Below are 21,766 nucleotides of genomic sequence, written 5' to 3' on the forward strand. Positions count from 1 at the left end.
TCTTTCAAATTATTTTCCTCAAAAATTATAAATATAGAAAAGCACACAAAAATATTTTACATGGCCTCTATGCTCGTTTTATTTTTCATATTCCTCCCCAAAAATAATTCTTTAATCCATTCCATCCATCCATTATCTGCACCGCTTATCCTCCGTAGGGTCACGGGGGTGCTGGAGCCCATCCCAGCTATCCTCGGGCAGTGGGCAGGGGACACCCTGAACCGGTTGCCAGCCAGTCGCAGGGCACACAGAGAAAGACAACTCGCTCGCTCATTCTCACCTAGGGACTGGCCAATTACCCTAACAATTAACCCTGCATGTTTTTGGAACGTGGGAGGAAACCGGAGTCCCCGTAGGAAACCCACCTAAGCACAGGGAGAACATGCAAACTCCACAATGGAATGTTCGATCTCATGACCTCAGAACTGTGCCGCACACGCGCTAACCACTGCTCCGCCGTGCTGCCCTAATTCTTTATTATAAACCTAAAATTAGCTGCCAGAAACTTGGAAATAGGATTATATTTTTCTTACTACACTGTATGCAAATAATCCGCTTATTTTAGATCCTCTTATTATATCATTTAAAAAAAAAAAAAATTAAAATATGAAACACAATGTAAATACAATGAACACAATCAAATACTCGAAAACTTTATATAATATCCATATTCTGGATTTTTGGGGAAGAGGCTGGATATTATCAAATATGAATAACTCAAATAAAGATAAATGTGAAATGAGAAAAATTATCTGGCAGTAAAACAAGCTGATTATCGTATTTGTAAATGTAATAAGAACAAATCTACATTCCCCTCCAACTAAATCTTTTTGCATTGTACAATTACTGTTATTTTTATATTTAAAAGTTTTTTTATTATCTCTGAACGTAATCAGATTATGCTAAAATAGAACTGACCCTCCCTTAAAAATCTGAATTTGATATACTGTATAAGAATTTTTCACCAGAAACAGTAAATAATTTACTGACTACATTTCCAATTCAAACCGCAGAAGAAAATATCTATATTTTTTGCTTCTGGCACTAAAACATCTCAATTCCCATGCGTAAAGCAACTTGTGCAAAAACCCCGAGACCTCAAAGCTCCCACTATTGCGCGGAAGCCGGTTGCACGGGCACTCAAACGCGCCATCGGTACGCCAAGTCACACGCTAACAAACTTCCCATCTGGAGATTCTGATGACATGATTGGAAGGCGGCGCACGAATCTAATTCGGGCTTCGCCGCCTTCGGGCCTTCCCCCGCCGAGCGCGAGATGTAGCCTCGCCGCGGGGGGGCGCCCGTCCCCGCGGTTAGGCCAGACACCATCATGAAGAATTTTCCAGTCAAAAAACAATTCGAGGGCAGGACTTCAGACATCCCACCGCTCCGACAGAGAAGTACGATTGGTGGGAAACACATTCTTACATCTTTGAATACGATAGACATGGCAAGAGTCATGCGCGCTTCTAAATTACATTTGTTTTCTGGCGTGGACACCATATACTTTTGTATTGAACTAAAGGTAAGATCGGGCCTCAAGAATCCAGCCCGACCCGGTCCCGCGGGTATTAAACCCGGATCCAATTGACACGATTCTAGGGACCGAGACCGAAGCAAACCGGAAATATCACGTTTTATTTGTGAAGACACGGGAAAAGGGATGGGGATTGAATTTCAGGTCGGGCCTGAGATCTTTGAACCCTCGCTTATCACGTTGTTACGTTCCAAAACCCCGTGATAAAAGAAATCCATTAAGTAGGAACCTTTATTTTTGGGTTTCATTAAAATATTTCGATACAGTTTTGATTGAAAAGTAGTGTTTTAACTCAGGTTTTGTAGCCGATTTTCGGTCTGAAATTAGGGTTTTAAAAGGGGTTGAGTGAGATTTTAAACTTGGCTTGCTGTTTTAAAATAGTGGTTTACATTTGAGTCAAGTTTTTTAAGGTTGGGTTACAATTAAGGGTTTAAAACAGGTCTTGGGGTTTCAAGGGAGGGTTTAAAAGTAGGGTTTTGCAATTGTTTATTTCTACTTATGGTACAAAAATAAGATCAGCGTTTCCAATCTGGGTTTCTGAGGGGAGTGGATGTTTTGTATTAGGGTTTCAGTATGATATGAAAGTAGGTCGATTTTTTAACTCTTATTTTGAAGCAATATTGTTTTTTGGTCACTTTCAGTCTCCATAGTTTGTAATATGTATGATTTGTGCGGGTGCTTGAAGTCCTTGAAAATGCTTGAGTTTGGTTTTTGTATTACCAAGGGTTGAGAAGTGCTTGAATTTTGGGTGAATTGCTTGTAATTGCTTAAAATGCCGCCATGGTTCGAAACCAGTCTGGTTTAACCTAGCAACTGCTCCCTGGTGGCTTCAATTTGTCATTGCATTTCTTTCCCCGCAGCTGGCATTAGTTTGTATGGCATTTTCCTATGAATCGTCAAGAGGACAGGTGAATGCTACACTATAAAATGTGTATGAGTACAAGGTTTTACGAAACAACCATGGACATTTATCATGGGCCAATGCAAAAAAAAATGAAGGTAACGTTCCCAGTGGTAGAATATAATGGGAAGATCTTCCTGCAACTGAAAATATAAGCTACATATTACCGTCATTTTACTCAACACCTATATGACTCAACATTTTTTACACAGGTATTGTTCAGATCTACACATATATTTATATCATATCTATATTATATATAAGATCACTTGTCTTGATAAATGCACGCGATTAAAAATCGCAGAATCGCAGGTATATTTGTCGATTAGCAAAATAGACAGAGTAAAGAATAAAGCTGTTTTGTAACGGCGTTATTTTTTTTTAGTAACGGGTTAATTTAACTCCTCACTTTTTCTGCCGTTACTATGCCGTCATCGTTACTGACGGTCAAAAGCGCTGCGTTACTTTGGCTGCGGAACGCCAACGATGGCGTGCCCTCGTAAACCTGACGCTGTTTTCAACAGCGCAGTTTTCTGCTCTCCTCCAGGTTGTTTATGTAGCTACCACCACATAGTTAGATAGCGATTAGGAATATGGTATTGACTAATGTGCCGAAAGACAAGGCAAATGTGCCGCCGTCATTGCCTTGGCACGCGACTCATGTCGTGAAGTAAATGTCTCTATGAGACGGCTACTGCAATTGAGGGAAGGGATCCCGCCCCCCCCCAATCAACAGCTGGCTCCTTATTCCTCTTATGATTGGTCAAGTTGCATTTTTGGGGGATTCTGTAAGGGTTCTTCAAATTTGTTGAGCATAAGAAATTGTAAAAATGATTGTATTTATATCTTTTTTGTAGATTTAGAAATAGTTAGTTTTACTTCCCGTGTTCCTGTGTATTAAAGTGTTTACATGAAAATGTTAATCTTAATATTTTTTTTCTTCTTTTATCTTTCTCTTCATTTTATTGACTGAATCGACTTTACAGCAGGACGGCACGGCAGTGCAGTGGTTAGCGCTTGTGCGACACAGTTCTGAGGTCATGAGATCGAACCTTCCTGTGTGGAGTTTGCATGTTCTCCCCATGCTTGTGTGGGTTTCCCACGGACACTCCGGTTACTCCCACATTCTAAAGACATGCATGTCAGGTTACTTGGCCAAACTGTCCTTAGATGTGAATGAACGAGTGAGTTGTCTGTCTATGTGTGCCCTGCGAGTGGCTGGCAACCAGTTCAGGGTGTCTCCTGCCCACTGCCCGACGATAGCTGGGATGGGCTCCAGCACCCCCACGACCCTACTGAGGATAAGCGGTCTAAATGGGGTTTTCCGCATAACGGCGCTAATAAAAACATTCAGCTGTTTTTAAAGGGACAGTGTTTTATATTTGTCCACTAGGTGTCGTTGTAACATGTAGTGCAACCAAAAATGAGTCCAAACAAGACTACAAACTACAGAGACTGAAACTGAGCAAAACGCATCCTTTTTCTTCCAATTTTTACCCAGCGATTCTCAAAGACAGACAAAAAAAGGTAAAACGTTTTTTAAAGGAATAAAAGTAGGGAAGAAGGAATAAGAAAAAGTCAAGTTAAGTCAAGTCATTTTTATTTGTATAGCCCTTAATCACAAATAGTCTCAAAGGGCTTCACAAGTTATTACATATAAAAAGTTTAGGTTATTCATATGCTATAGAGTAGAAGTGAGTTTTAAGCTTAGACTTAAACATGTCCACTGAGGCAGCAGATCGGATGGAGAACGCTCTCGAACCAGTGGAACACTTCTTGGCTCTTGGGATCACCAGTAGACCGGTGCTTTCAGAACGAAGGCTTCGGGCCGGGACATAGGGGGAAATCAGATCTGAAAGATATGAGGGGGAAAGTCCATGTATGATTTTGTATAGTAATAGGAGAACCTTAAAATCACATTCTAGGCTAACAGGGTGCAAACAAAGTCAATGGGAATAAAACGAAAAGTAGGGGGAAATAAATACATAAAAGGAAAAGGGAAAAAGGAAAGCAAAAAAGAAAGTAAAGAACGGGACTAAAAAAAGAGACAAAAACGAGGAAAACAATTCCTTTTCCTTATTTTATTTTTCTCTTTTTTATTTGTTTTCTTCTATCCTTTTTCTTGAGTTTTACTTTTTGTCTTGTTTCTTTCATTTTTATTTTACTCTTTTTGTTTTTCTCTTGCTTCTTTTTTGTCCTTTCTTCTATTCTTTTCTTTTTGTTTTATATTTTTTTATTTTCCCATTTCTCTTCCTTTCAAAAGTAACAGGGTGCGTTTGGGTCACTTTTGAGTCTCTTTATTTTGGCTTCTCGTCCGTGTTACATGTCGAAGTGTCCTTGGGTAAGACACTGAACCCCTAATACCCCCAATAAGCAGGTTAGCGCCTTACATGGCTGCAAGGCCGCTATTGGGAAATGTGGAGCACATTGTAAAGCGCTTTGGGAAGTCATTGACTTGAAAAGCACTATATAAATTCATTTCATTTCATTTCATTTCATTTCATTCTTTTGTTGTGCTTTTAGCAATCGTTTTTGGTGGCACAACAGAAAGCAGCAGCATCTAGTTGAAAAATAATACACACAGTCCATTTAACTATCATATTAAGGCAGGGGCCTCGAACTATCATGCTGGGGACCGCAATTGGCCACTAGGACAAGGTTTAAGACCCCTGCTTTAAGACCTTAAAATGACTATAATCCATGTTTTCTACAAGGTTCTGGATCAGAAAATAACATTATGTAATCTATTAACTATGCATCTTTCTGAGCAACTACAAATATAAGTCTTCCCGTAGCAAATTTCACTAAAAAGGAACATTGGATATGAGTCACCATCACTCAATTCTTTCACCTCTGCCACACGAAGACTGAAATGCATTTGAATCCCATCAGGAGAACCTTGTTTTTTTTTTGGTTTTCATACCCCTGCCATGTTTGACTAATGGGAGAGGCAGCATAGAAAAAAATGATATTGTGGTTGAGCTGCACTGACTCTGCTTTGCTCAAAGACTCCTATTGATCTGCGCCTGGCTGCGAATCGCAGCAACGTGGAAGGAATGCCAACGAGTGGAGCCGACACTCGATATGCAAGTTTAGATCCGTTTGCTCTACATAGATATTGGTGAACACATACATCTGAGAAAAACCTCCATCCAACGCTGAGGTTACACAATTTTAAACTTTGTCAAAAGGTAAAATCGGCTACAATCAGGACAAAGACTATCAGAATCAAAATTGAAGGAATTAGTAGATCCGACAGTGCTTGTTTTGAGCCAATCAGAACGCGAGGCAGAGGACAGCCCGCCCCCTTTTGAATCACACACAATGCACAGCACGCTAGCGGATTTACCATCGACTCAGTGTGCATAAGATCGATGGGAACTGAAACAAATTTTTTTGTTCTACAGCAGGGGTGTCAAACTCATTTTAACTCGGGGGCCACTAAGATAGAACAAGCATTCTGTCGGGGGGCGGACTAGTAGATTAAAGAGAAAGAAAAAGAGAGATAAAGAAATAAGAAGGAAGAGGGAGGGAAAAGGAGAGAGGGTGGGACAAAGGAAGAAAAAGAGAGTGAGGGAGAGAGCGTGAGAAACAAAAGAAAAAAAGTCGTGAGAGAGGGGGAAAAGAAAGGGAGAGGAAGAAAGAAAATAGAAATAGAAAGACAGAAGGAGAGAAAAGAGAAAAGAAAGCACAAAGGGTAGGAAGAGAGAAAGAGAAAAGGAAAAAAAGGAAGTTAGAGCAAAAGAAGTTAAAAAGATACAGAGAGAGAAAGAGACAAAGAGCAACAAAGGAAGAGAAAAAGAGAGACAGAGAGTGGGAGAAAAGGGGTGGAAAAGAAAGAGAGAGAGAGAGAGAGAGAAATAAATACAAGTACAGTGTCTTTGTTCGAGGCACCTGACTTTAGCAACATCAAGTTGACATATTTCAACCTGCTGCTTGTTTTTCTCTTGCGCTTCTCTGAGTGTTGTCTCGCGGGCCGGATTCAATCCCTTGCTGGGCCTGATCTGGCCCGCGGGCCGCCTCTTTGACACCTGTGTTCTACAGTGTTATATTTTAATTACGCTGCTCTTGGGTCAGTTAGTTGACAGTGAGAGAAGTTTGTAAGATACTGCGACTGCATTACTTGCACTTTTTTGGAGTATAACACTGTGGCCCTGTTAGCATACCTCGTTAGCATATGACCAAAACAAATGCAAGCGGAGTTGGTGTTTCGTAAATAAAATACAACTTGTAAATTATGGAAAGTGATGTGCAGTTTGTAATCCGGTGTATTGGGTTTGCAGGCTCGTGATGTGGTCTCCAATAGTTTCTCGCCAGAGACTCGGAACGGATGGAGATGGCACCACTCGTTTTGTGAATTTGATGTGCTAACTTGGCCTTTTTTGCGTGTGCTCTAGGTTTTCTTTGATTGTAGGATGAAAATGTTAAAAGTGAGAAAAAGATTGTTTCGAATACAGTTCAAACTCCAACTCAAACCCCAAAAAAGACTTTAATCAAAAGAGACCAGACATGGACAGGCCACAGAAGCAACCGAAGGAGAAGCTGCAATCAAGACTTCAGGCTGAAGGTGGCGTCAGCAAGTATAATATTTAGAATTTAGGGACACTACCTTTAAAGAGAAAAAAAACAAATAAAAGACTATCAAGATCAAAGACAGAAAATATATTCACAATGTAATGCTTGCCTAGGTTCTAATTATAATAGTGCAGTAACATTTTGCAGCAACAAAGAAAAAACAAATAAGTCACAAGATATATATCCTCACAGTGTTGCGCAATTACATTTAAGGGAAACAAAAAAAGAAAAAGCCCAAATTGAGTCGCAAGATATGATTTTACAGTTTTGTGCGCTCATTTAGGGTGGTGATGGGCCTGTCTCAGAGCCTGTAGCGCAAGCCGGCAATGTCCTCTGGACAGTGCAGAGAGCAGCCATTGATTTTTTTGGCTGTGTTGATTACTCTCTGCTTGTTTTTCCTGTCCGCTGCCGTGTTCCCAGCATACAACACGGTGATGGCTTATGCCAGAATTCTCTCCACTGTGGCTTTGTGAAGGACACCAGCAGATTGTGGTCCAGTTTTGAACTGTTTCTCATGTATTCTCCGCATTCATGCTTTACAGAAGACAAAATCTTCTTGCATGTTGTGCAGATCCCATATTAAAAACAGTTTCTGACTTCCGCAGAGGCTGCATCCTTTTTTTTTTATGCTGTGAGTCCGCTCCCCTCCTGATTGCATACAGTGATGTTCTTAGCGGGAGGCTAAGCGCCCACGGTGGGTCGGTGATTATCTGACCTCACGCTGTGTCAACTGATGAAGGGAGGAGTTCGTAACCCATCCGCCACCACCTGCTTCCTGACCTTGCTCACCCTCCATTGATCGTCTCGTACTGATCATTCCAAACTGGGTCGTGTCCTGCCTGTTTGGGTTTCGGGAGTACATGGCTGGGAATCTCTCAACCTGTTTCTTCTACTCACTTCTGCAACTAAGTTACTGATTAAAGGACTATATGACCTTTAGGGGTGGACTCACAGAGGAGAGCATATAAGCATACATGCTTGGATTATGACAGAAAACATGAGACACTTACAGAGTCTCATCAACACGGCCCAGAAAATCATCGACTGCTCTTGGTGCAGTCTGAAGGACAACGCTATTCAGGACTCCTCTCACCCCAACCACCACCTCTGTGACATGTTGCTAAATTGTTGAAAAATAGTCTGTGTAATATAGTGTAATAATCTGTGAAGCCCTTTGAGACTCTTCGTGATTTAGGGCTATACAAATAAAAATGACTTGACTTGACTTGACTTAAATCTTCATTAGCATTTTCCAGAAGAGGAAAATGCTAATGAAGATTTATCCCCCTAGTGACTAGGGGGATATGACTGTGGTATATATATAATATATTTTTTAATCCAGGTGCTAACATATAGTTCTTATTCGATTTGTTTTAATATCTTAAATGTGTGTTCAAAATAAACTTCAACGAAAACTGTCATGAACCAGGGACACGGGTGGTATGTCCTACTTTGAATCGCAACATCCCAACTACACTGTTCTTTGTGGTGTGTCAAATATATTAGACATATTTATTGTAAAGTACGCCTGTTGCAGTCTGATCTTTTATGTGCAGCTCCTAATTGCTCTAGAATAATTTTGGCAGGAGGTATTACAAGACCTATAAAACCTAATGGATCAAAGATGGATTTAAAAGGAGACAATTAACCTCTCCTTGTATAATTGGACATGTATTGAAATACTGTACTTGTATCTTGACTGCAGAGTTTGAGGGTGAGTCTGTACGGACCTGGAAGGAAAAGTAATTTTCAATAGCATTTGAATGTAGCAATGCTAAATTGTTGAAATACTAGTGAATTCCTTTCCAAAACATCCCGTCATTTTGTCTTTAATTATATTTAGCCTTCAGGCTTTGGTTTTGCTCTCAAATAAAAGGGAAACAATCCTTAAATAAGAAAAAATATTTTGCAGATTTTGATCAATTTGAGAAAAATTCTGCCTGGATTAAAAAAAAAAAATCTAGTTAGGAAGGAGGAAACACCTTTTCCAAACCAAACAATTTTATTTATTTTACGTATGCATTTCATATTTTGCTTAAAGCCCCAATGAGTAATATTTTATCACTAGAGGACACTGTTGTCTAATGCTGTTATGCTGTGCTATGTGGCACTGGCTCCTTTTGCAAGACGCCAAAGAAACATGACGACAACTTCTAGGTATGGATTACCATTTGTAAAAGAAATACAAATTACTCGACCAATAATTTATTTAAAATAAAAATTAACATTGGTATGATAGTTCATGTATTTTCACCCAGTATTCAAATCAATGTTTTTGTTTATTTCTCTGATTGAAAGTTTTTTTTTTGTAACACTAAGAGAAATTAGATATTAAACATTGTCCCATCCATCCATCCGTTATCTGCACCACTTATCCTCAGTAGGGTCGCGGGGGTGCTGGAGCCCATCCCAGCTACCTTCGGGCAGTGGGCAGGGGACACCTTGAACTGGTTGCCAGTCAATGGCAGGGCACATAGAGACAGACAACTCACTCACTCATTCACATCTAGGGACAATTTGAATCGGCCAATTAACCTGACATGCATGTTTGTGGAATGTGGGAGGAAACCGGAGTGCCTGGAGGAAACCCACGCAAGCCTGGGGAGAACATGCAAACTTCACACAGTACGTTCGATCTCATGACCTCAGAACTGCGCTACACACGCGCTTAACCACTGTGCCGCCGTGCTGCCGTAAACACTGTACCTTTATGTATATATATTTTTTAATTGATTAAATATTTTTTGGGGGAGTGCATGAGTGAAGTTTATTTAACTAAAAGTAAAATTATTTTAGAGGTTTTTCATTACATTAAAACAAATGGAAAGAAAAACACACATTTGACAAAGCACCTGGAGAATAAATGATAAAACCGAAATGCTAAAAGGTGGATTCTGTATTAAACCAGGATATGGGTTTCGGAAGAAAACAAGTGCACAGCAAAAGTTAGATTCTTCACCCATTTCAAGTGTATTTTTCTTGTTTTATGATTTTTCAATTTTTTTCTGAAAAAAAAAAGATTTTAAAAAAGAATACTAAAAGTAAGCAAAAACAACTGTTGCTAGATAGATTTGCTCATTTTAAGATGCATTTCTACAAAATTACAAAAATATATTTTAAAATGATCAAATAAATCAACCATGTGCTAGGTATGATAATTTCAGCTTATTTCAAGTATAACATCACTTATTTTACTGAAAAACAAATTTAAAATAGAAATATTCAAAATAAGCAACATTTTCTGTCAATGCAGTAAGATTTTGTTTTGCAGTCTTCATGTCCTTCTCATTAGATTCTCCAAGTGATTCATTTTGGTGGACAGATCGTCGCTTCCATGACATCCCATCGGATAACTTTACACAAAACATTGATGTAAGAACTCAAAATGAGCTAATGTTTTTGTTGGTTGTTCTATGGGTTCCGAGTGCACAACTCAAGTACCATTGTAATCACATCAAAAAATTGCTGCTGTCCACAATAAGAGCTTGCTAAATGCAAACTATGAGGCCTTGCAATTCTTCACTCTACCAGACAGGTCTTGTCGAGCAAAAACTTACTGATGCATCTTCTTGTCCACCTTTATGGATATCACAACCGGGTGCCTCAGTGTGGGATTGCCACCTTCGGTGCTTGAGCTTTAATGAGTGCACGTGTCCTGTCAAAGAGGTTTTTCTTCTGACCTGGAGCCTGTAGAGAAATGCGAACAAAATGAGCTGCAAATAAAGAATTCAGATGTAGTCGTAACTCTGGTTCGTCGAACCATCTTCTGGGCAGATTGGAACCCTTAAACTGACATCACAACCGCAGGGCTCCATCAGGCCATTTCCCAAAGAGCCTAAATCACAGGCATTATTTTGTAGTAATGCAGAATGTGTATGTTCTTTTTTTATCATCTACTAAAGTACGGTAATCCCTACTTTTTTGGGAGTTTACATTAAAAAAAAAGAATGTGATCAGCAAAATCTGCAAAGTAGAAACCTTTTTTTTTTTAATAATTATCATATATTTATTATTATACAATAAGATACTAATTAAATATTATACAGTGAAACAAAATAACAAACCCTATTTAACAATGGAACTAGTGTAATTTATAAACATTTTTCTTTTACAAAACGCTTCGGTACTGTCAAATTCTAATATTGATTATCAATGTGAACTGATAGCTTCAAATTGCGGAGATTAGCACAGTTTACCGCGACCCGAATAATTGGATTGAACAGGAGAAAATGAAAAATGTTTATGAAAAAAATTACAAATTACAGTCAAACAAATAGTGACTCAGCTATATGTTTGTGTGTGTATGAGCTGTAATAGTAATAATGAGGCAGAGCAGTCAAGTCAAGTCAAGTCATTTTTATTTGTATAGCCCTTAATCACAAAGAGTCTCAAAGGGCTTCGCAGGTTATTGCACAGACTATTATTTCAGACTATTATTACACCACCCCCTGATCTGAAACCAACATGAGGGCAAGGAAAAACTGAAGAAAATGAAGAAAACCTTGAGAAGGGACCGCACATGTGGTAATCCCCCTTTCAGGATGACCAGGCTGCAATGGATGTTGCAATTACAAATAGTACAGAGATATTGTCAACAAAAGTATAGGTTATTCATATCCTATAGAGTAGAAGTGTGTTTTAAGCTTAGATTTAAACATTTCCACTGATGTTGCAGATCGGATCTCAGGGGGAAAAGCATTCCACAGAACCATAGCGTATGCTCAAGTCAAGTCAAGCCATGTTTCTTTGAATAGCACTTAATCACCAAAACGTCTCAAAGGGCTGGACATAATTAAACGATCCACTTTGCACGATTGGGTTTCATTCTGATTTAAACTCAAGTGAAATGTATTGATCTCCTGTTTGTGCGACATGACGCCACACCACAACACTGCCGCTGGGACATATCATTGCATCCCTCTAACAGTGAATTTCATTGCTCTTCTGAATGAACCACTGCAGCCTGACTCCGCTTTGCAGCGTTTTCTTCTTATGAGGTCTGTAGTGCAGGTGTGTTTTTTTCCAAGAGAGGAACCCAATGACAGGCAGTTGTTGTCTCCATTTTTTTCATCCTGGCAGAAAGATCCTTTTACACCTACATGTCACCATCGATTACGTTGTTGAACTGTAATGAACGGCTCATCAAAGTTTCACATTTTTGAGCTACTTGCTGAAGTTCACAAATCACTAATTTGCAAGAGAAATAACAGTTACATGATGTAAATTCGGCCAGCGGTTTTAAGTAACATATTAAACCACTATATTATCGAAACACAGGTAGATAGAGGCGGAGTGACGGTTTAGTCGATCAGAATGTAGAACACAATACACTTTGAAAATCCGCCAAATAGCGAAACTACAAAAAGGAAAAGGCAATATAATTGAATTTAATTGTCTTTTTTTGTCATTGATATGTTGTGTAAGCAACAAGATTAGACATTGCACAATGTTTACATGTCAACTATACCTTCAGGGTTAAACATGTAATAAAGACTTTAAAGGAAAAAAAAAGAGAAAAGACTGTCCGGATAAATATTGACAACGTAGTGCTTAAAACAAGTTGTAATAATAGTGCAATGAAAAGAATAATGCATCATAACAAAAGTTCAATGTAAAGAACTGCAAAAAAACAGCAGCAAACTTAAAATCCCCAAACAAGTCACGTGGTCTCAGTTTTGTGTAATAACATTTGGCAACAACCAAAAATATGAAAACAAACATAAATCGCAAGATATACGTTTTCAGTTTTGTGCCCGTGTTTAAGGTGATATTGCCCTTGGGGTAGGAGGAAGGGATCAATCTGGAACAAGGTTGTCAAACTCATTTTGGCTCTGAGGTCGGATCCAGACTTTCTGTTACCAGGAGTGCCAATCGATAAAAGAAAAAGAAAAAGAAAAAGAAAAGCTTTCCATAGTTTTCAGTACTGTATTATGCTTCATCAATTAACACACTTTAGTGGTCTACCCTATGTATTATAATCATTGATGACAAGGGAATTTTATAAGCATAACACGTTTATTCACAAACAATACGGAAACATATAGTTATGATTGGCATTTATTTTAACAATTCACTGAATGCAGTTGTACACATGAACAAAGTCACCACACTATGCAAACTTAAGTGGGACCTACACAATAATTATGTAATTTTTGCCTTAATTGCCAAAGCGATTTAAAATGAATACAAAAATAAACAGAAAGAGAAAGTTTCATCAATGCATGGGCAGTAAGATTAGACTACATCATATCAAAGTACTAGGCATACTGAAGCAGAGAGTATATACTTTACTGCATTTTTTGTGGCCAGAAGGTCAATATAAATTACCTAGATACTCGGTTCTTTTTTTTTCTTTTTCTTACATTTTCTAAAGTTCCTGGCGGGTTGGATGAAATCCTCAACCGGGCCGCCGTATGTTTGACATGCCTCATCTAGAAACACAAAGTATCATGACAGACTCTTCCACCTCTGCACCATCTTGGATTCCCAACTCACAATCTGGCGTGGTTAACACCTTGGTTTGTTCCTTCTGTTCAAAGGCATCCTATGAAGAAAAGCGACATCAAGTGGAAACCAAGGTCAAGCTTCAGGACTGCTGGGAGTTTACGTACAAAACAAAGCGACAATATAGATAACCTCACGAGTTGACAAACCAAAAACACTTCAGTTGCTGTGAGAAGGACATCGCTCAGGACTGAATGATGTAAAGGTGGATGACAACAAACTCGGGATCAGAGGCAATCCAAAGGTCAAAAGGAACTGTCAGTCACATTTTAAAACCATTTAAAGAGGATCACGTGCAAACTCTGCCCAATTAGCTTGCCCAATATGGCCCAATACTTCCGGAACAGGTAGAAAGGCATCCAGGCTAAAATTGATTTAAAATGGCATTAGTTAGTTTGAAAATAACGACAATGACAAACTGGTAAGTATTGATTGAATAATGTATGTAGTAATACATAGCAGCTGTGTTAAACTCACGGCCTGTGGCCAATTTTAACCCGTGGGATGATGGTTTGAGGGCCCAGCCGTGATATGAAAATTTAAATAGAAAGTGTGTATGGATACCCTTATAACATGCATTTTAGATCAACCAGGAAAAAAAAAATCATCGGTCAAGAAAGTTTTAGTATTAGAACATTTTAGTATTGATCCGATCCAAGTAAATTCCAGTACTGATACTTTTGCTTGGAAATTGCATGATGATTGACTAATTAAACCTTCCTCTTGAGTTTGTTTCTATTTACCATTAACACAGCACAAAGAGTTTAGGCACGAAAAATGTTTCATTTTTAATTAAATTACTCAAACTAATTACTCAAACTTCAACAGTATAAAAAAAAACCCAAATAGAACACTTTCTATTACAACTGTTTCATAACAAATGAGAGTCAAATAAAATAGCTGCAATTTAACAAAAATAAAAAATATAGCAATGTTTACATGTCAACTATACCTTCCATATTAATATTTTCAAAATGGAGTCAGAAACTGCAAATTGTGTAAACAATACAATCTAAAAGCCTCTAACAGTAAAACATCAAATACTTCTACTACAGCAATCGTTTCAGAGCTAAAATCAAGACAGTCAAACCAAAATATCAGCACTGTGACGAACAAGCCATTTTGGCTCTGTTGCTATAGTGACAACAGAAGTACAGGTTTTTGTTCAGTAACAGAAACATGTTAACAATTTTGATTGCACCTGGTTGCTCTCAGTAGGATGAACTTTTTTGTGTGTTAACGTAAATTTGCCACAGTAGCTGACCTCTTTACCACACAAATGACACCTGGGATAGTCCTTTTCTGTTGTTGAAAAAAAACTCCACACCACACTGTTCTTCCTGTTTGCCTCTGTCATATCTGGCTTCTGAAATAGTTCGCACACATTTTTGGCCCTCTCTTGCTGGGCGAGATGCAGCAACAGGCCAGCTAGGAAGAGGTTGTTTAAAGTGTGCCTGTCAGTAACAGGCATAAACTAAGAGAGTGGCCGAGGGAGCTGGGTGAGAAAGAGAAGGACGGACTGATCTACATATTGAAACGGCCATTTGAGGAAATTGCTGAGTATCCATATTATTTATATTTGGAGTGATCCCCCCACCACTACAACTCCCATCAAATTGAGTCAAGAAGTAAGATTATTTTTTTTTTAGTTATAGCTGACTCAAGTTTTTTTTTAACTTTATTTTCAGTTAGCATGAAAGAGGTTGGTCAGGGTAATGAAATAAAAAGAAAAATAAACCTCATACCAAGCAGCCAATTTAAACAAGATTAATTATTGCTTTTTATTAATTGATTAAATCCACATCGAGTACACTTGAGGTCAACATATTGGCTTGGAGCTCAACGATTATATTAGATTCTCGTGTGGCCTTTTTGGAAAATTAATTTCCCATCCTTGTCAAGCGCCACACTTATTCTCATTTGGCCAGTGCTTAACAATCACCGCTGCACTTTGTTTTAGATTTCATACATTGCAGTTTTTTCACGATTAATATTTGGATTATGTTCTCTATCCGATCAAGTTGACCTTCTCTCAAATGTAAGGCGCGGAAAGATTCCGTGTACGTTCGGAATTCAGTTTCTATGAACACGATGGCCTGCGGGTTTTAAAACCCGCCGAAGCGTCACTTTCCAGACTCGCCCTGAAGGGTCCATGGAGCGTTTTGGAGCACTTATTTAAATAAGACATGCTTTTTAATTACCTTGTCCCAGCATCACTTTCCAGCTCAGGGGAATTCACTTTTTCGCTGTGTTTGCCTTTCCTGTAATTCCTTAACATCACGTACAGCTCCAACGCTATCTTTATTAATTCCGGACGAATGCGTACATTCTGACGCGCGGTTATGATTAAATCTGTGAAGAGGTGAGGTGGAGGCCGCGTCACATGAAATGTCTCCAACTTATTTTTCGCCTAGGGGTATTCACTTCTCTCTTGTCCTCCGGGAGCTCGGGAGACATTCAGGTTCATTCTGTGCCGTAAAGCCGGGAAGGTGAAAGCCTCAGGGTGCCCCTTAATCCCATGTAATCCCCTACAGGGACCTTGCTGCTTATTCCTGCTTGTCATTGAAGGTAAATATTTTATTCGCACGTACGCCCAAAAGCACAATACTCTTTGTTTTCTGCAAATTTTGCAGAATACAATTTACAGCTTTAAAATACCTTTTTACACCTTAATGAAGGGAATTTATGGGGAATAAAAATGAACATATTGACCCCTCTCTGCTTCGCGCTTAATTACAAACAGATTAGGCGCCCTCCGTTGGACAGAGGTGCGCCAGACCCAAACACAAACGCATAAATAAGCAGTTTTTCTTACCAGTAAATGTCGTCAGTCAAACCTATCTAAGTCCCATTGTCTGTTTTTGAATCAAACAACTGTCCAACAAACGTGCCAGAGTCCCTTACCTTACTCCTAAAGTCAGTTTCCATGCTTTGGGATCCTTGAGAAGGCTTCAACAACAATGCCAGCAGACACATTAGCCAAAGCCTCCACAATTGACTTGGAATGATAACAAGCCCAGAGTTTATTTGCTTCCCGTTTTTTTTTCAGATGACCCATTCAGACGAGACGGGATGCTTCAAGTTGTGTATGCTCGCTGTATACTGGACTGAACCATTAGCACTAATAGAGCTATGACCGATACGCGTGCGGTAGACACAACTTCGCGCTCACCATATTGGATGCTTCAGATGTGTAAAATTTTATCTATGAGCCAAATGTACTTATGAAAAGAGCTGAATCTGATTTATGGATCGTGTGCCATGGGTTCCCGCGCCTTGTCTTAAAAGGACAGTGGGAATTATTCAAAGCAAGGTTCTTGGATGTGGTGGCTGCGGGCACCAGGGTGCCCCCTAAGTAAAGTTAAACTGTTTCAAAAATAGCTCACCCGTGCATGGTCATTGTGATTTTCTAGTGAAATTATTTTCTTATTGGTTGACCATAGCAACAACATAGTAATAACATAAGTTGATATTTTAGAAATTCCAAATTCATGGGATTACAAGCAACAAATTTTGTTTTGAAGTAATTATTTTCAAGCTATCAATGTAAAGATTGAATGAACCTCTTCATGTATTGAACACATTTATTCATTCATATTCTTTTTATTTATCTTATAGGAAATACAACAACCTCAATTCCAATTTATGGGTTTTACAATGGGGATGAGCAAAAATGTGCAGCTTTCTTTAGCTAGCTATCTGGCTACGTTGTAGCTAGATATCTTCCTGCCTTTTTTAGTTATTTAGCAAGCTATTTACCCAGCTTTTTACATTTTTCCATGCTATCTAGCTAACATTTTAATTTTTTTGCTAGTTATCAAGCTAATTATTATTCACTTTAATTTCTGACTGAATTGTAATTCAAAAAAGGCACATTCGTCTCTTCTACAATTGAATTAAAAAAAAAACAATACATCAATGGCACTGATTGAGTTAATATGTTTTAATTTTTTTTTTAAATCTCAGTTTGTGTAGAAAAAAAGATAATTTAGAACAGTGGAATGTTTTATCAGACGTTTAATTGTGGAACACCCGATGACCCTCGGCGGGCCCCCTAATTAATTGAGATTAAGACCCCGGCTTTACACACACATACAGTCCCAGCGGATCCAATGTTTCCAGACCAAATATCCCCTTTTTCTACCTGGTTTAACACGCAGCGTGTGCATGACCAATTGAAAAGATGACAATGGCGCCTGTTCCCGCAATCAGCGAGGATATTAGCTGTAGAAGCCCATGTGCAGCTAGCGTGTGCAGCTATAGCGAGTGCAGCTAGCTAGTGTGTGCAGCAAGTGGCGCACGCGTGTGATGAAAAAAAAAGATCGGGGACAAACAAAGTGCTTGGATGCCAGAAATGACTCTCTCTAGATTGCTTTAAAGTAGGCCTAATGAAATAAACATGAGCTTTTTTTTGTCCTGACAAGATTTTTTTTTTTTACAGCCAGATGTTTAATTCACTGTCACTTCATGTTGGCAACAATTTGAGTGGTTTACTAATAAGATGAAAATGACTGATTTTTTCGGTATTAATGAATTGATTATTAACAAGAAATCTGTGATCAAATGAATAGGCAACTATTCTTTTGAAATCACTGATTGATACGTTTAATACTTTTTGAATTAAATCGGTCTATATTTCACTCCTGAGAAGTAAATAATTGCTGTTTTTTGTCATCCTGCAGCTTAAAATACCGATTCTGCTTGTGTTTAATCAAAATAAAACATTGTAATCATTTTCACATTTTTTTTTTAAAACTGTCTGTTCAGGTTGATTTTATTGAATTGTTGAGCACTTTAAGGTATGTAAATAGTTATACAAGAAAGTTGTACATTCCTTTCTATTGTCCCTGATCGCATATTGCTGCAAGGGGGGGCCAACCTAGTGAATTTGTGCGAAGCCTGGCAGCTCCCCTTTGACGTTCTAACCATCAATAAGTGAACTGCACTTGTGTGGCGGTGATCCATTATCCCCAATTCCATACTGATGTGACTTAGGAGCGGCAGCAGGCCCTTTTGTCATGAGGCGTGCTCTGGTTACCCGCCTAAGATGAAATGTACGGTTGTGGCCGCGGTCCATTATCCCCGGTCGACTATTGTTCAGAGCAGGGGGCAAGAATGCAAATTTGTGTCGTGCGTGGAAGCTCAATTTTAAATTTTTGTGGCAGATAAAATGAGAATCTCTCATTCAGCTACAATGCATTTTCCCCAGTCAATGTGTGCTGGGAGCGAGGGTTGGTAGAGCATCGGTAACCAATGGCTTGTAAGCCACATATGGCTCTCTACATGAGTACATTCAGCTTGGAGTAAAAATAAGATCATGCAAATCTAATTCATGTGGATACAACTTTAATTTGAGTCGAAATTTGAACATGAAAAGTAAAAGTAGAACCAAAACGTTAACGTTTCAGTACAGTATTTATAGGGCACAGTTTCTACTACAGTTTACAGTCAGGATGTCACGTCAACAGACCCCTGTTTGGCTGTACGTCACTAAATAAATCCTTTATATGGAAGCTCAGTAGAACAATCTATGTTCGCTGTTGCAACACCGTACAATGAAAAACCACAAAACAAAATGTGAAAGCCCAAAAACGCCAGCCAAGGAGCCAGAACAGTTTCATTGAGTGTGCGGTAGGATGGGCGGAGCTATGCATACAGCAAAGGTGCTCCATTCTCTCTGCCCAGCGCTGTCTGCGCCGAAGGTAAATAGATTGGGTGTTCTAGTTTGTAATATTTTGTGACATGTTTACAAAGTGGTACATTTATATTTATATGGGACAAGGGCTTATTATTATTTCATACATTTTATTGAAACATCAAATGCCACATGGTGAAATAAAATACGCGGAAGAATTAGCTTTTGTCTGGAGAGCGGGTTTGCCTGTATTGAATTTTGACGTAAAATAATCGGATTACCCATAGAAATCACGTTCACACCTCTTTCAGTCAAAACTGTTCCTCATCCTGGGGAAATGGGTTTGGGCCACTTCGAGGATTTCCACGAACGCGGCTTTTTCTTGCTAGTCTGTCCACCGAAAAGCAAACTGCTCTAGCTCTAGTGCTTTGCCGGTTGTGGGCCGCTTAAAATGTATTGCACTCTGTTCACCGCGATCACCGTTCAACTATTGCTAAGAGTGAGGACTGAGAAAGTATTTGCCTAATGTAGGAATAATTTTAATTACTTATCTATTATACATTTGCCGTGATAGATATTGTAAATTCCGGATGATAAGCCGCTACTTTTTTCCCAAACTTTCAACCCTGCGGCTTATTCAGTGATGCGGCCAATTTATGTAATTTTTCTAACAGCCGCCAGCGGCGCTCGAGTTCAAGGCACATGACGCAGCTTACAAGCTAAACGCAATCGAGCAGTCCGATAAAGAAGGAAACAGAGCTACTGCACGCAAACTTTACCTTGCGAGCGTGTTGCTAGCGTGTTTATGAATAAGGGAGTGTGGGACGTCGTCTATATGATAAAGTCTCTTGCCCATACTGGGGAAGACGACTCTGATGATGTCGGTTATAAGGAGGAAGATGAGGACGGTTTACCGTGGTTTCTGCACGTATGGTGTGTTTTTATTAACAGACCGATTCACTGTGCTGCGAGCGTGTTGCTAGTAGCGTTTTGCCACCCTTCACAGGCACGGTTTGGGATGAAAGTTATAATATTATTATTAAAGCTTTGAAAACTCTCTCGGTGTACCGTCTTTCTTTGTAAATATGTGTAACCATGTATAATATGTATTTGCAACTGCATATTTTTGTAATGTATTTATTTGTATTTTTTATGGACACTTATTCTGATAAGTCTTGCACTGACCAATTAAAAAGAAGGGGCGTAACAGATGCAGGGGATGAAGGGAAGTGGGGACCGGTAAAGGTGGGTCTTTGTGGACACGGCAGACAATAGTGGATATATATTTTTCCCACCCTTACCTTTGGAAGTATACACTTTTTTTCCTTGGATTACTTTTAACGGGACCCGGACTCTGCAGGTCTGCAACCAATGTTAAGTACCGGTATCATTTTCCGTTAATTTGCCTGCTGTGGTTTTTAAACTGCACACTTTATGAACACGCATTTGCAGACTCCAAAGCCAGAATAAGTAGCTTGGCCTTTGATTTTTGCATTCCGGAGATGGAATAAGAGCTTGCTCTGTCCACTCCACGCATCGGCCCGGTATTGCAGTACCTCCGGGAACGGTGCATTCGCAATGATCGCAGCAAGGCTTTAGGGCTAGGACCTTAGCTTGGCCCTTTGGCTGAGAGTAAGTGTCCCGGCTCCTAGGCTTTGTAGCGTATTATGAACTGACCGATAACGGATAATGGATAATGAATAACGAAGATAGATCAATAACCCTTAAAAACCCCAAAAACCCCACGCATTTGTTCAAACCACAGACCAAAAATAATCGACTTTGGCCTGGACGGATCTATTGACACTAACAAAGATGTTATATAATGAAATTGTGAATATGCTTGATTGCTATTAAGATTTTCGAGAAGGGTTGTTCAAACCTCACATTGTGCTTGCTGTTAAAAAAGTCATATTGAAATATAATATTGTGAATGTGCTTAATTGCTGTTGAGATTGTCATGATTGTTTTCTGTTATTAGTGTCAATAAATTTGTTCAAACCAAAAAAAACTCACATTGTTTGTTTGATGTTATTGGTGTCAACTAATTTGTTCAAACTGGACGGATCTATTGACACTATCAAAGATGTTACATAACGAAATTGTGAATATGCTTGATTGCTGTTAAGATTGTCGAGAAGGGTTGTTAAAACTTCACATTGTTTGTTTGCTGTTATTAGTGTCAATAAATTTGTTCAAACCAAAAAACACGCATCGGCTCGGTATGATCGCAGCAAGGCTTTAAGGCTAGGACCTTAGCTTGGCCTTTTGGCTGAGAGCAAGAGTCCCGGCTCCTTGGCTTTGTAGCGTATTATGAACTGACCGATAACGGATAATGGATAATTAATAAAGAAAATAGAACAATAACCCTTAAAATCCCATCGGCTCGGTATTGCAGTACCTCCGGGAACGGTGCATTCGCAATGATCGCAGCAAGGCTTTAGGGCTAGGACCTTAGCATGGCCTTTTGGCTGAGAGTAAGAGTCCTGGCTCCTGGGCTTTGTAGCGTATTATGAACTGACCGATAACGGATAATGGATAATGAATAAAGAAGATAGAACAATAACCCTTAAAAAATCCCCCCCCCCCCCAATTAAAATCGCGGGACATGTTT

General features: G+C 39.1%; 1 pseudogene; it reads left to right on the top strand.

Moving 5' to 3' along the window:
• Positions 1-20,633: 20,633 nt before the first annotated feature.
• Positions 20,634-20,723, top strand: LOC148370162 (U2 spliceosomal RNA; annotated as a pseudogene).
• The last annotated feature ends 1,043 nt before the right edge of the window (positions 20,724-21,766 follow it).

Source organism: Urocampus carinirostris, chromosome 3 (assembly GCF_059441175.1).
Source record: "Urocampus carinirostris isolate Australia breed hairy pipefish chromosome 3, RoL_Ucar_1.0, whole genome shotgun sequence".
Classification (NCBI taxonomy): domain Eukaryota; kingdom Metazoa; phylum Chordata; class Actinopteri; order Syngnathiformes; family Syngnathidae; genus Urocampus; species Urocampus carinirostris.